The sequence below is a fragment of the Cynocephalus volans genome, chromosome 8, assembly GCF_027409185.1.
Source record: "Cynocephalus volans isolate mCynVol1 chromosome 8, mCynVol1.pri, whole genome shotgun sequence".
Classification (NCBI taxonomy): Eukaryota; Metazoa; Chordata; class Mammalia; order Dermoptera; family Cynocephalidae; genus Cynocephalus; species Cynocephalus volans.
In genome coordinates this window covers 131,257,492-131,272,599 of record NC_084467.1, presented here as the reverse complement: position 1 = coordinate 131,272,599, position 15,108 = coordinate 131,257,492, and the positions used below count along the sequence as shown (strand labels likewise).

The 15,108-nt window shown below is 36.5% G+C and overlaps 1 protein-coding gene and 2 pseudogenes across 11 annotated transcripts in view; 2 read left to right on the top strand and 1 right to left on the bottom strand.

The window, feature by feature from the left end:
- RABGAP1L (RAB GTPase activating protein 1 like) overlaps positions 1-15,108 on the bottom strand; it is a 646,375-nt gene that overhangs the window by 54,900 nt on the left and 576,367 nt on the right. The window lies entirely within an intron of this gene.
- On the top strand, positions 1,548-2,022 carry LOC134383295 (large ribosomal subunit protein eL21-like; annotated as a pseudogene).
- On the top strand, positions 5,409-5,756 carry LOC134383292 (small ribosomal subunit protein eS26-like; annotated as a pseudogene).

The following is a 15,108-nucleotide window of genomic DNA, read 5'->3' as shown; positions in this document are numbered from 1 at the left end:
TTTCTATTATTTTTCTTCTGGAATAATCTGTTTCTCTTCTGTCTCAGTCATTACCTGTCTGCTTGTTCTTTTGTTCATCCATCTATCCCTCACATGTGTACCAAATACCTTCACTATGTTGGGGATACAATGACTAATAAAATAACTGGTCACTACCTTCAAGATACTTAGTCTAGTAGGAGAGAATAAATACATAAATGAGTAAAGACCATATATTGCCAAAAGATTAACTAAGGGCTGTGTAGGGCAAAATGGGGATACAAACACTGAATGGTCTACTCTATCTGGGAATCAGAGCATGTATTATAGAGGTAGCTAAGGCTTGGAACTGGAAAAAATGAGTAAGTGCTGGACAGCAGGACAAAGGGAGGCACACTAAAAGAGGCCCAAGGAATGACTGATTCACAAAGGAATCAGTAGGAGGTGCATGCAACCAGAAGGGCCCAAAAGGTTGGAGATGGGCCAGAACCTGCAGGTCCTTATCAGACATAGTAAGGAGTTCAGACTTCTAGACACAATGAATTAGGAAGTCACTGAAGGATTATAAGCAGAGGAATTTCATGCTCTGGCAGGAATATGGAAAGTGATTAGGCAACCAGGAAAGAATAGAGAGGCAAGGTCAAATGTTAAGAATGACAGGACCCAGTCACTGAACAGATGTAGGCAATGTCTAGACCAGCTCCTAAGCTTTTTTGACTGAATGCCTAATGGTACCATTCTTTGAAACAGGGAAGTGAGGAGGAAGGGCAGGTTTAGAGGATAAGTTCAGTTCTACATTTTGGATTTTGAACCACATTATTTTACAAATTATTTAAAATATTATTTAAGGGCCGGCCCCGTGGCTCACTCGGGAGAGTGCGGCGCTGGTAGTGCCGAGGCCGCGGGTTTGGATCCTATATGGGGATGGCCAGTGCACTCACCGGCTGAGCATGGTGCTGACCACACCGTGCCAAGGGTTGCAATCCCCTTACTGGCCAGAAAAAAATAAATAAATAAAAATAAAATAAAATAAATAAATAAAATAAAATATTATTTAAAAAGAAGAAATATTACAATTCACATATTAGATTAAAAGAGAAAAATCATAAAATCACCTCAACAGATGCAAAAATAAAGTGAATTAGTAATAGAAAGGACTGTTTTTAACCCCACAAAAGCCATCAATTTAAAACCTAGGGCAAACATAGTATTTAGTAATGAAACATCAGAAATATTCCCCTTAAAGCAAGGAACAAGATAAGGATGCTTATTATCAAGCCTCTTTTAACTGTGAATGAGTTCTTGCTGCTGCAATAAGATGACAGTAGTAAATATAAGGTTTAGAAATTAGAAAAGGCAAAAAAATGTCATTATTTACACATGATTATAATCATTTAATTAGAAAAACCTAAAATAATCTGTTGATAAAAGAATAAAACTATTTAGAGACTTTAACAGGTTTGTTATGTGAAAGATCAATTCACGAAGTCAATGCACTATACATTAATAATAACCAATTAAAAAATATAAATAGCTTCCTTGCAGCCAGAACCACCATCTTCCAGTAATTCGCCAAAAGGACGAACACAAAGGGAGAGAGGAGACGCACTCAATATATGTTCTCTAGGCCTTTCAGAAAACATGGAGTTGTTCCTTTGGCCATATACACACGAATCTACAAGAAAGGAGATATTGTAGACATCAAGGGAATGGGTGCTGTTCAAAAAGGAAATACCATGGTGAAACTGGAAGCATGTACAGTGTTACCCAGCATGCTGTTGGCACTGTTGTAAACAAGATAAGCGCAATGTTCTTGCCCAGAGAATTAATTTGTTTACTGAGCATATTAAGCACTCTAAGAGCTGAGACAGTTTCCTGAAACACGTGAAGGAAAACGATCAGAAAAAGAAGGAAGCAAAAGAGAAAGGAACTTGGGTTCAACTGAAGTGCCAGCCTGCTCCACCCAGAGCAGCTCACTTTGTGAGCACCAGTGGCAAGGAGCCTGAGCTGTTAGAACTTACTTCTTATGAATTCATGGCATAATGGGTTAAAAAAAATAAATAAAAGACCAAGACCACTGTACTGTAAAACTGCTTCTCTTAATTGAGTAGAAATGTGGTGTCCCCTCCCCCAAAGAAATATTGAAAGCAAATATTGTGTCCTAAAAAATAAAAAAATTAAAAATTAAAAATGTAAATAAAAACAGAGCCCATTCATTCTTGCCACAAAAATTATATGGTCTCTGGAAATAAATCTAATAATAAAACGGCTATGAGGAAAAAATTTCAAATTCTTTTAACATAAAATATGACCTAAATAGAATGGATGAGAACACTATGATATTGATATCAACATTATGGTATCAATTCTTCTAAAACTAATTTATAAATTCAACACTTCCATTGAATATTTCAGAGGATTTTTTTTATATGAGCATTAATAAACTGATCAAAAAAATTCACAGTGAAAAACAAATGACCAAGAACAGCCAGACAAATTTTAAACAAAAATAAAGGAAAGGGCATTTGCCCTATGGATAGCAAAGATTTATAAAAAGTTTTACTAATTGGAATGTGTCATGAATAGACCAACAGAACAGAATTAAAGAGCCCAGAGAGAAAACTAAGGTGACGTTATGATAAATCAGTGGAGAAAGGATGAATTATTTAGTAAATGGTTGTCAGACAACTTGCTATCAAAATGAGAAAACAAATTAGGTTCTCTATCTCACATTATAATAAAAAATAATTTGCACAAGTAAACTGATTACCTAAATAAGAAAAACAAATATTCAAAACATTTTACATATAGAACTTTACCATCTTTATGAACATCCGTAAACTCAGTTTTTAAAAAGTGCCTGGAACACAGTAAGTACTTAATAAACATTAACAATTATCCTTTTTTTCTTCATCATCATCATCATCATCATCATCATCATCATCATCTATGATCCCTGGGTAAGGAAGAAATCTAGAATAAGAGACCAAAAGCACAAATCATAATGCAATTAGAGACCAAATGCCTTTCCCTGGCCTACAAGACTACTCCATCTGCCTCTCTTTGCCCACATTGTTCTCTGCCTGGTCTCCTCCACTCTCCCTTCAGCTTACCATGCCTCCAGCCTCCTTACTGTTTCTCAAGCATACCAGGCATGCACCTGCCTCAGGCTTTTTTCACTGGCTGTCTCCTCTCCCTTGAACATTCTTTCCTCTATAAAGCCATGTGGATCACTCCCTTGCCTCAGTCAAGTCTTTGCTCAAATGCGCCTTTTTAATGAAATCTGCACTTACCACACCCTATTTAACATTGCACCCTCCCAAGCACTACTGATTCTCCTGTACTAGTTCTATTTTCCATATTACCTATCATCTACTGCTGAGGACTGAATGCCCCCCAAACTCACTGAAACTTAATTCCCACTGAAATAGTGTTGAGGGTGGGAAATCCTATTATGGTAATTGAAAAGTGGGGCCTTAAAGAGGTGATTGGATTGTGAGGACTATGTCCTCATGAATGGATTGATCCATTCATGGAGTAATGGGTGTGGTTCCGATGACTTTAAAAGGAGAGCAACTGAGAAGCTTAGGTCTCTCTTGGTCATTCTCCATATAATACCCTGCATCACTGTGAAGAGTCACAACTAAGGCCCTCACCAGAAGGATTCGTTGGACCTTGGACTTCCCAACCTCTAAAACTGTAAGCAATAAATTTTATTTCTTTATAAATGACCCAGTTTCAGGTATTTTGTTATAAGCAACAGAGACAAACTAATACAATTTCTAATATGCCATATATTTTTACTTAGATATTGTGTTTATTGCTTGTCTCCACTTAAATGTAAGTTCTATGAGGGCAGGGAATTTTGCCTCTTTTATTCATTACTATGATATTCCCAGAGTCTATAATAGTGACTGGTTTTTCTTAACATGAGAGAGATTACATTTTCCAGGTTTAAGGAAAGAGCCATTATAAAAGAAGTTGAAACCCTCATGACAATTGAGATTACCCTTTGGTACAAGGCTTTGGGGAGGGATGGGAAGGAATCAGATGACAGCAAGTTTGAAGGGATTAGTGTTGAATAGCAGGAGGACAGATCTTTTTTTCTGAGCCTGGAGAAAAGAAGTAAGGCAAGGTGGGAAGTAGAGAAATGCATCTGAACAGAATCCAACTACTCTAAATGTTCTGGGAACTAGGAAGAAAAGCCATCCTTTAGAGCTCCCCATAAATGTTACTTCTTTCAGAAAGCCTTCTCTCCTGATTCTGCAATAAGAGATTCTCCTTCCCTTTTTTTCAGATTTCCATAGTACTTTGTACCTTTCTTATTAAACTTTCTGAACTGTCCTGTAGATTGAAAGTAAATCCCTACAAGACTTAGGTACCTCTGACCCAGGTGGAATAACTTAGTCATGTTTGTATCTCCTAATGAAACCATTCAGCAATGTAAATTTCGACTAAATACTTTCGTGATTAAAACTTAGAAATGACAACTAAGCAACAGACTCCCAAATCTTTGTGTAGAATACACTAAAATGATTAGCATTATTATATAATTTCACTATGTATCACTTATCCAGACATGGCACTAAGGGTAAGGCTTTGAGCTCCTTTTCACTGATAAGATTCTGGACTTTGAATCAAACAGAGTTCAGCACTATGAAAATTGTGAAAAGGTACCATATACTTAAAATAAACCAACTCTCTAAAACCTGTCATTGTTTTTTAAAAATAGTAATCTATTCAGTAAAACCTCTGCATATGCTTTATATATCTTTACCTATTTCCCAACAAATATTCACTGAATACTATGCTTTATCCAAATCATTGGCCCTAAAAGGTTGATTTTGTTTTTTTCCAAAATGTAAATACCCAATAGGTAACTGTAATGATAATAAATGGCTAGCACTCACTGAGACTTTCCTATGTGCCATGTGCTGTTATAAGCATATAACATGCTTTACCTTACTTAATTCTTACAATGCTATAGTTATACTCTATAATTGGTCACATTTTACAAAACAGGAAACTGAAGTACAACATGGTTAAGTTGATTTGCCTAAAGTTACACAGGTGGTAAGTAGCACAGAAGAGATTTGAACCCAGGCAGAGCCCACACTTTAAACCACTACATTGAATTTATCAGGAAATGAAAAGTTTTAGTGCATTTGAGATGTGAATAATATGTATGAGTTTCAGTTTTAGAAATAATTTGTTCCTTCAGCTAGAGAAGAAGAAGAATATCTTACAAAATGATCAAATTCTGGGTCCTTATTCAGAACCATTTCTCTTCCAATACCCGAGTAAGTCATTTTCTTAAACTTCATGCTGAGAAAACGGTGCTGAGAAAGAAAGCCACTGTCTGAAGAATATGTCGGGAAAAGAAATAGTTTTAGAAATTGAAGGGCAGCCCTCGGGTCCTTGCTTTGAAGATGACAAAGAAAAGAAGGAACGTTGGTCATGCCAAAAAGGGCTGCGGTCATGTGCAGCCTATTTGCTGCATGAACTGCACCTGATGCATGCCCAAGGAAAAAGCCATTAAGAAATTCATCGTTCAAAGCATAGCAGAGGCCGCAGCAGTCAGGGATATTTCTGATGCAAGTGTCTTCGATGCCTACATATGCGAAACTGCATTACTGTGTAAGTTGTGCCATGAACAGCAAGGGGGTCAGGAACTGTTCTTGTGAAGCCCAGAAGGACCAAACACCCCATCCTGGTTTAGACTTACAGGTGCTGCCCCACGACCACTGCCAAGCCCATGTAAGGAGCTGAGTCCTTAAGGATTGAAGGAAAGCTGTCCTCTGGAGAAAAATAAAGTGGAAATTACATTTTTTAAAAAAATTGAAAAACAGAGTGAATGCATCAAAATGGCACTCCTCATATTGATTTCAATGTTGTTTCAATAGTGGGGTTTATAGGAAAAATATACCCAAATTATGTAAATTTGAAAATCAAGATTCAGTTTAATATGCATTTAGTATCTACCTGCAAACACATTCATTACATTTTACTAACCAGAAAGTATTCAAAAAGATGCATCCTTAGGAAGCTCATTGGGAGGCAAGATTTATATGTACAAATAAGACAAAAAAAAAAAAAATCATACATGACACACTATAATGAAGTAATAAATATATGGTTCAGGGAGTAAATGCTATGTTGTGATGAAGTTTAATTTTTAGCATATTTGAACAGTTCTCAGTAGCTGTAGAAAACTAGCTGTAGAAAACCAGAGACTTTCATGTTGATTTCTGAATTACTTTGAAACAATCTTAATTAAATCTTGACCTTTGCAGAAACTAATCTCCTTAAGGGCTACTAATTAATGCTTACATCTCAAAAGAGGGAAGAACTCTAATTTTATTCTGCAGGAAAGAGTATGCCCACTGGCCAGCTGCGACCAAAAAAAAAGAGTATGCCTGAGAGGAGGTATTTTTACCCTGAAGAACTGTACACCTTTGTTACATGCTTCAGCATGTGATAATGGTAAGAAAGATTTTTAGAGCCATAAAAAACACATGAATCTGTTGACAATATTTTTGTAAAGGAGAGGACAATTTGAAGGACAGCACTAAAATAGGCTGATTAAAACACACACACGCACACATTAGTAAAGTGTTATTAGTGATTGTGTTAGTTTGCTAGGGCTGCCATAATAAAGTCCACAGGTTGGTTGGCTTTAGAGAAACTTACTTCCTCACAGTTCTGGAGGCTAGAAGTCCAAAATGAAAGTGCTGGCAGGGTTGTTTCTTGTAAGGCCTATTTCTTAGGTCATAGATGGCCATATTCTCCCTGTGTCTTCACATGATCTTTCTTCTGAGTGTGTCTGTGTCCAAATTTCCTCTTCTTATAAGGACACTAGTCATATTGGATTAGGGCCCACCCCTATGGACTTATTTAACTTTAATGCTTCTTTCAAGACCCTATCTCAGGGCTGGCCAGTTAGCTCGGTTGGTTAGAGCATAGCCTTGTAACACCAAGTCACAACTTCGTATCCCTGTACTGGCCAGCTGCCAAAAAAAAGACCCTATCTCCAAATACAGTCACATTCTGAGGTACTGAAGGTTAAAATTTTAACATATGAATGGGGGTGGGGGGCACAATTCAGCCCATAACAGTTGTTAAGCCACAAACTTTGGAGTTAAATCTGTTTTGAGTCACAGTTCATCCACTTAACAGCATTAACCTGGGCAAGTTGCTCAACTTCTCTAAGCCTTGGTTTTTGCATAAGATTGCTATAAAGAATAAATGAGATAATTCACAAAAGTGCTTATGGTACAGCACCTTGCATATAGTATATACTCAACAAATGCCAGTTTTAGGGTCCTTGTAATCTGTACCAAACTTTTATAACTCTACTTGATACTTTTTATGAATTTGGTTTTAAAAATAATTCTTAACTTTTTTTATTCCCCTAAAATCTTTTCAATTATCTCATCAGATAAAAACTTGTTCCTGGAGAACACTAGCTTCTAAAACCTTCAGCTGTCATCTAAGACACTCAGGTCACCATGCTGTGAGGAAGCCCAAGTCATATGGAAAAGTGAAAGTAGGTGTTTCAATTAATAGTCTTTGAGTCATCCCACTCCAGGTACCTGCCGCAAGAGTGATGAACCTCCAGATGATTCCGGCCCCTAGTCTTTCAAGTCACCTCCAGCTGTTTGTGTCTTCCCAGGTAAATCCCCAGACATTATGGAGCAGAGATATGCCATACCCACTATGCTGTGTCTGAATTCTTGATCCACAGGATCTGCGAGCATAACTGCCATTGTTTTATGATTCTGTTTTAGCGTGATTTGCAAAAAATACTCTACGACAATAGATTATAGATAACTGGAGCTACAGAATCATAGAAATGTACAGATTATAGATAATACATAACATATAGCACATATAGGACTGGCTGGTTAGCTCAGTTAGTTAAAGCATGGTGTTGTAACGCTAAGGTCAAGGGTTCAGATCCTTGTTATCAGCCAGCCATCAAAAAAAAAAGAGAGAGAGAAGAAAAACATATATATATAAAGAGAAAGAGAGTATATATAATATATACATTATAGATAACTAGAACTATAGAATCATAGAAACAAAGGGGACTGTAGAAAGTATATAATCAACCCCCTCGTGTTAAAGTTGAGGAAACTGAGGCTAGCCCACGGTGTCAAATATCGGGCCTGCACTTAAGTCTCTTCACTTCCGGTACCGAGATCTTTCCATAACACAATTACTTCTTAATACAGTTCTAAATTATAAAGTCCTCTTACTGTTATTCAAACTGCAATATTTCAGGATGAGAAGACTGCTTTCTGTTCAAGGCCAAATGTAATTGTATTTCTGGATACAGAAAATTAACCCTAATATCCCTGGCACATGACAGGCATTCAATAAATATTTCCTGAAGTAAAGAATTACTAAATCAAGGCAGCTTAAAAAACCATAATGGTGCAGCTTGGATCTGTAGTGATTTTGTTTGAAAAACAGAAATAGCATCCTCAGTTTTGAAACAAAATGTAACACTATGATTGTGACCCCCACCACCAATTATTAAATTCTGGAAATCTCACTGAGATCAACCTTTGCAATCCCCACAACAGTGTCTCAAATGTAAGTGCTCAATGTTCATCTTCTGTTGTATACATAAATATAACTATGTATTTATCAATACAGATTTATAAATATAACTCTATATAATACTAATATAATTGTAGGCATATCCTGCTAATTGCCTCTAACTATGCATTTTACCTGATATGGACTGAATATTTGTGTTCCCCCCAATCCCAAATTGAGATGTCCAATCCCTAACCACTAATGCAGCAGTGTTTGGAGATAGAACCTTTGGGAGGTAATCAGATTTAGATGAGGTCATGAGGGTAGAGCCCCCACAGTGTAATTAGTGTGATTGTAAGAAAACAGAAACCAGAACTCTCCCTCTCCGCCATGTGAGAACACAATGAGAAGGAGGCCATCTGCAAGCCAGGAAGAGGCACTCACCAGGAACTGAATCTGCTGGTACCATGATATTGGACTTTCCAGCCTCCAGAACTGTGAGAAGTAAATATCCATTGTTTAAGTCATCCCAGTCTATGGTATTTTGCTATGGCAGCTCAAGATTACTAAGATACACTGCTTGTTCTTTAGCAATGTAAGTTTTAGCTGGGTACATGGCCTTCCACTAAAAATTATGCTTTCATGTCTTCTTTGCATCTAGTATGGCCAGTGACAAGTTTTCACCAATAAAATGAGTGGAATTGATATAGAAAACTTCCTTCAAAGGAAAAAGAGACATGCCTCTTTTCCCCATTTTGCCTCTTCTTTCCAGCTGGAATGTGGACCTAAAAAATGTGGTGTTGAGCATATTTGACCATGAAGATTAGGACAACAATCGCTGAAGATGGCAGAATAACAAAATAGGATGAATTTGAATTCCTGACCTCAATGCAGCCATCAAACTTGGACTATGCACACTCAAACATACTGAAAGAGAAAAATGAAGATCTCGTTTAAGCCAATGTTTGTTTAGGTCTCTTTGTTAACCTGTATTTTAAGACAACAAATACTTCATTTTTGTGACAATAAACCTTTTTTTCCCAGTTTCTGCTTTTGTGCTCTCTGGACATGCTTCTTATCCTCTATTTATCTGTCCTGTAAATATAAAACTTTGTTCAGCTCCTGCATCACTCTCTTCAGTGATGTTTAAGTGTTATGAGGTCATTTCAGGTCCCACCATTGACAGGACTGGATGACAAGGCAAGAAGGTAAGCTCAGAAATATTACTGTGAAAGTCTTAAAAATCTAGCCAGGTAAGCACAGATATATGGATGGATGGAACAGGACTGAAAGTTCAGAAATAAACCTTACATTTATAGTCATTTGATTTTTGACAAAGATGCCAAGAAAATTCAATGAGGGAAAGGGTAATCTTTTCAACTAATGGTAGTGGTACCAATGGATATACCTATGTAAAAATTGTACATAGACCCTTATCTCACAAAATACAAAAAAATTAATGCAGAATGGATCACAGACCTAAATATAAGAGCTAAAACTATAAAACCGTTAGAAGAAAATACAGGAAAAAAATCTTTGTGACCTTGGATTACACAAAGATTTCTTAGATACAACATCAAAAGCATAACCCAAAAAAGAAAAAAAATTGGTAAATTAAAAATGTTTGCTCTTCAAAAGACACCATTAACAAATAGGAAAGCCACAGACTGGGATAAAATATTTATATATCATGTACCTGGATAAAGAACTTACATGTAGAATATACAAAGAACTGTCATGACTCAATAGGAAGACAAATAACCCAATTTGGAAATGGGCAAAAGCTTTCAACAGACATTTTACACAAGAAAATATACAAATGGGTAATAAGTACATGAAAAGATGTACATTATTAGAAAATATTAATAAAAACCTCAAATGTGATACTACTACACACCCACTAGGATGACTGAAATGAAAAAGACTAACAATCATCAAGTGTTGTTGAAGATAGGAAGAAATTGGAATCCCTATACATTGCTGGTGGAAATGTAAAATCTTACAGTCACTTTGGAAAACAGTTTGGCAGTTTCTTAAAAGTTAAACATAAACTTACTATACGACTCAGCAATTTCACTCCTAAGCATCTACCCAAGAGAAATGAAAACATACATTCACACAAAAACATGTGTGGGAATGTTTTTAGGAGCATTATTCATGTAGCCCAAAACTAGAAACGACTCCATCAACTGGTAAATGGATAAACAAAATGTGAGATATACATACAATAGAATGCTATTATGCAACAAAAAGGAACTAACTGCTGATATGTACTATAGCAGAGAGGATCCTAAAAATCGTCATGCTAAGTGAAAGAAGCCAGATACAAAAGACTACACCTTGTATGATTTCATTTACATGAAATTTCCAGAGAAGGCAAATCTATAGAGACAGAAGTTACATTTAGGGGTGACTGGGTCTGAGGGTATGATGAGGACTGACTAAAAATGAGCATGAAGGAACTTTATGTGATGAATAGAAATGTTCAAAAACTGGATATGATGGTGATGGATGCATGCTTTGCAGGGTCTGAATGACTATACCCTCCAAACTCATACGGGAGCTTGAATCCCACTGTGGCAGTGTTGAAAGGTGGGGTCTTTAAGAGGTGATTGGATTGTGTGGACTGTGCTCTCATGAATGGATTAATCCATTCATGGAGTAATGGCTTAATGGTTTTATAAGTTATCATGGGTGTGGACTGGTGGCTTTATAAGGAGAACAAGTGAGCACGTAAAAGCTCTCAGCCCCCTCCTCGCCATGTAACACCCTGGGCCACCACTGTTCTCTGTAGAGACTCACCACTAAGAAGGCCCTCACCAGACGTGCTCCCTGAACCTTGGATTTCCCAGCCTCCAAAACTGTAAGAAATAAATTTCATTTTCTTCATAAATTACCCAGTTTCAGGTACTCTGTGTTATCAACAGCAGAAAATGAACTGAAACAATCCACAACTGTAAATTCACTAAATATCATTGAATAGTACAAATAGGTGGATTATATGGTATATAAATTATACCTTAATAAACCTGTTTTTTTTTTAAAGTAAAAAAAAAAAAAAAAAATCTAGCCAGAATCTTTCTGCAGACAGTAAGAAAGGAAGAAAGGAAAAGGAGACTACCATATAGTATTATAAAGCTTCGCCAGTCCTTTCCAGTCCCATTTTAAATCTGTGCCCATAGACTCATGTATGTGTTCAGAGATACTGTTGTGGCAGAGACTACTACTACCCGCAACATCCAGTCTCTGCCTCTCCCTTTAGTAATAATCCTTCCTGAGTTTCATCTGGGCTCATGGTTATCCCTATAAAGATTACCTTTCCCAGCCATCCCTGTGGCTTGGTTGGCCGTATGATTAAGCCTGGCTATAAGCAAAAGGTAATGTATGCCATTTCATATTTGTGCCCCTAAAAGGAGAGGGATGTGCCCTCTCTTCCTTTCCCCTACTGGCAGGGAGATGGCAAGAGCTCAAACAGCTCCTTGAACCCATAGATGGAAGCAGCTTGTGAGGATGGCAGAGGACCTCTCAACCCAGGACTGTATGTGAGAAAAAATGCTGGATTTTAGGATAATACAATCACATTTTAGAAAATGAAGAATGGAGTTCATCCCTCAACATTTGTCAATTGTAAAGTATCTTAGGCAGCAACTATTTTCATAAACTGTTTGCAGACCAGCAATAAGAATGTTTTTATCTAATTACAGAAAAATTTATGCAACAACTTCTGTTAGTTTTCAATATTTAAGATCTGTTGTAGATAAATATGCTGGGAACTCTATCCTGGACACTAGTATGTATCAAAAGTGTTTGTATGTAAAGAATGTTCCAGAGAGTTTTTGCAGCCTTATAACTCGCTTCTATCTTTTGGGTGTCAAGACCTATTTTCTGAAATAATAAATTGCCACTTTCATTTTATACAAACACTGGCATTAAAACAGCACTAAGTAAAAATCCATTCTTTTTCTTTTTCCTATAGTTACTCCAGTAAAACTTTAAGATAATTAGATAGTACAAAAAACCTTTTGCAGACAGCTCATTCACAGAAAAAAGCTAGGTATTTACTTACTTGCCACCCAGTTTAAAATAGAATCATGGCAGGCAATCAACCAGGAGAAGAGCTAAAATCAGAAGGTAGTGTCCTTTTCTCCACTATAGACGTTACAGGAGTAAGCCTTATAAAATTTCCACAAAATAAGGGTTTGCTAAACATATTTACCTTATCAGAAAGGTTGTAATTCACAAACAGGTATGTTGCTCTTCAGGCAAGACAAGAGAAATTGCCTGTCTTAACTGAGAGCCCACAGGGCCAAACCTTCTATCTTTGAAACACGAGGATTAGTGCTGCCATCTCACCCAAGGCAATGTTATGAAGTCAAAACCTCTGGGGGAGACAACCAAAATCCTCACAGTTGTAATGTTTTATTATATAGCTCTTATAAATAAGCATGTAGAGAGTGGACTATGCCAGACACCTCGCTATGACATAAGAGACATAAGCTTTCACTGAGTGCTAAGCAATAACTAAACCTTGAATACTGATGCTGCTCAATGATGGGTATACTAGTCATGATGGAGATGAAAGCAATCAGAAGCTGATGCCATTAAAATAGTTCCATTATTTTCAGTGTTAAAACATCTGAAAACATATAGACTATCCGAAATAAATTTTATTGCTAAGTAAATCCTTTTCTGATAATCTAGAAGAGACCAGAATCCAGTTATTTTCAACTAACTGACATGCCTCATCTCTTAGATTGATATATATTTTCCATATGAAATAAACTTATCTGATTAGATATAGCTAGCACTGTCCCAAACAGATTCAGTTTGTACCCTATTAATCTGCACTTGGTTATACCTTGCTTTTAAGTTATAACATGTTTTTAGATATGGATGTGTTCTTTTCTAAGACTATTAAAACTTTTTGAGATCCAAGACCATGTATTTGGATATCTCTTTTAATAAGACCTGATATATCCTGGCCACTTAGAAATACACCATTCCAGCTTACGCAAGGATGAAACAAGCATCCAATCCTTTGAGCATATCTTTGAGTTACTTTTCCAAGAAAATAGATGCGAGCTGATTTGTCCATATTCTCTTGCCTGGTCCCTTCTGCGCAATTAATTTGAGGGGCTATTGGCAGGAAAAAATAGTAAAATTTGTGGAACAGAAGGCAATCATCTGTCTCATGTGAATGTGAAGCATATGGCTTCTATCTCATTAACACCTCCCAGCCATGGACAAAGCCAATGACCAATCTTTTATGTTTTTGATTTTATCTAAAAAATGAGCTTATAAAATCATAAATGCTTACCCAACTCAATTTATACTTTGACTTTTCAAAGGTAAAAAATCAAATCTTACCTATTTTCTCACTTGACCCTCAAAGCAAAAACAGGGCTACAAGAGTAGGAGCTACTGTGAATGGTAGTGCCAGAAACACAGCAGTAAGAGCAAGTTTCCAAACTGAGCAAGTCTTTTACGTATTATGTTGAGCCTTGTCAGTACATCACAGAAGCTTCGAATGGAAAACTGGGCTATTTGGAATAAATCAAGCCCTGGTTCTGGGAGCAGTTTAAAAATTACTATCTCCATAGTCATCTTTATCTCCATTCTACACCATTAAGGCAAGCACAGCCTGACATCTAGAAGCAGTAAGCATCTCTTGCTGCTTAGTCATGTGTCTTTATATTCAGCAGCTTAGAAGAACCACAGGATTACCAAGGGAGCTTTGATTTTTATAATAATAAATGATAACTCAATTACTTAACAGGAGTATTTGAATGGGCTATTTTCAACATCGTGAAATCTAAAAAGACAAATGATGTCATTACTAAGTAGACAACATGCTCGCAAAATTTATCGCCAGTCTTGTAAGCACATTCTCAGGTTTTATGTTTTATGGAAAAATCCCAAAATATCCTTTAAAGGTGAACAGGACCCTATTTCACAGAAATATGAAGCTTAGAAAAGGTAACAAAGTTACTCAACCCACACAAATTTGCATTCAACTTAGCTATTATATTATTTCTGTACATATTCAGCAGAACAGTCCGGATTCATTATTAAATTACATAAAGGTTTGCTTCTTAAATAAGTGAGACTCCATGAAAATTAAAACTTTTGTGCAAAAAGAATGGGAGAAAATATTTGCAAATCGTATAGCTGATAATAATTTGCTACCCAGAATATATAAAGAACTATAACAATTCAACAACAAAAGACAAACAACCCAAGCACATGAAAATATATTCAACTTCATTAGTCATTAAGCAAATCAGAACCACAATGAGATGCCACATCATACCCACTAGAATGGACAGAATCAAAAAATGGAAAATAACAAGTGTTGGTGAATAGTGGAAAAAGAATCTTTGTGCTTTGCCAGTGGGATGTAAAATGGGTGAGTTGTTATGAAAACAATATGGCCGTTTCTCGATAAGTTAAATATAGAATTACCATATGAGCAAGCAATTCCACTCTTGGGTATATACCCCAAAGCATTGAAAACAGAGACTCAAACAGATACTTGTACTCTCATGTTCACTGCAGCATTATTCACAATAGCCAAAAGGGCTGGAA